Below are 1420 nucleotides of genomic sequence, written 5' to 3' on the forward strand. Positions count from 1 at the left end.
AATAAGAAATAAAGTTATTATAAATAATAAAATGTATTGGGTTTTTATTATGAATCACTTTACTGCACTTAGGTCTGAAAATCTCCCTGTTGCATATTAGACTAATGAGCAGGTGTCTTTGGGAAAGCTATTTATTAAAAGCAACAACAAACATATTAAGTCACAGGCACTGTGAGGAAGATATGTAGCATTTCAGACCAGCTTGATGGAGATATAAATCATGTAAAAATTAGATGACTTGAGAAAAGTAACATGGTTGTAGACTACTAACACAAAAATGTTTTGGTATTCTCCCAAATGACTTTTTCCCTTTTTTTTTCAAAGAGTTGTTATATTTACCTTTATTTATTTACTTATTTTAATTGGACCAGAGAGGGACAGAGTAAGAGAGAGAGGGAAAGTGAAAAATCAAACTGCCAGGTCCGGGGCTCAAACCTGGTCAATGATGTAGGAGTTCAGTGCCTAAACCACCCTGCCACCTGCTGGCCCCACCAAAATGAGTTTGTCTAACAAAATCTTGGACAAATAAGGCAAGTAGAGGCAGGAGGGCATACAAAGGATCAGTCTTTAAAATAACAAATTTAGGACTATGGAAAAAATTGTGCCATCATCTTAGTATCTTAGCTGTTAGGTCTGGCACTTACATTCAAGATATAGGCACATAAATAATTAAAAAATATAGTAAAGTTCTGCCACAGGGATTCACAAAATTGGATCAGTGCAGGACAAAGGAGCACAAAAGAGTTAGTTTCCATGTGCAGAAAAGATATGCGTCCTTTGAAGATAAGTTCTCCATTTACCTGAAGGCCAGCCAGCCAGTCCATGCATACAAACTCTAATCACTCATCACAGGACTTCGCACTTGAGTTCAGCCAGCACCGCCACTGCCTCTTACTGGGACTCCTTACAGTTAGAAAACAGGAAGTGCTCAGCGAACACATCAACTGTGAATATTTTACAATTTAAGACATCGTTTCATAAAAAATAAACAGACAACCAAATATCACTGCATATTTGAGTAAAACTGATAGCATGAACTAGAGTCACTAGACTGAAAAATCCAGGAACTGACCGCAGACTTTAGCATAAATACAAAGAGTACTTTCAGAGGAATGATAAAATAACAGACTGAGGAAACATATGGTTAAGGAAATGAAGCAAATGGCTAATGAAGAAATGAAAAACAGAAAAACAAACAAAAACCAGAATGTAATAGAAAACCTGAGTAACACATCTCCGAGTAAGAGAATGGGTATGAAACTAGAGTACATAGTGTGCTGGGAGGAATTTTCAGAATCTGGAATAAGATAATAATGAGCACAAAGTTAAGAGATGTGGAGATGGATTCTTAGGAGCCCTAGCTATAGATCCTAGCTCTGATAACTCCAAAATAAGAAACTAGAAAGAGAAAGAAAGAAAA

Source organism: Tupaia chinensis, unplaced genomic scaffold (assembly GCF_000334495.1).
Source record: "Tupaia chinensis unplaced genomic scaffold, TupChi_1.0 Scaffold138153_1, whole genome shotgun sequence".
Lineage (NCBI taxonomy): Eukaryota > Metazoa > Chordata > Mammalia > Scandentia > Tupaiidae > Tupaia > Tupaia belangeri.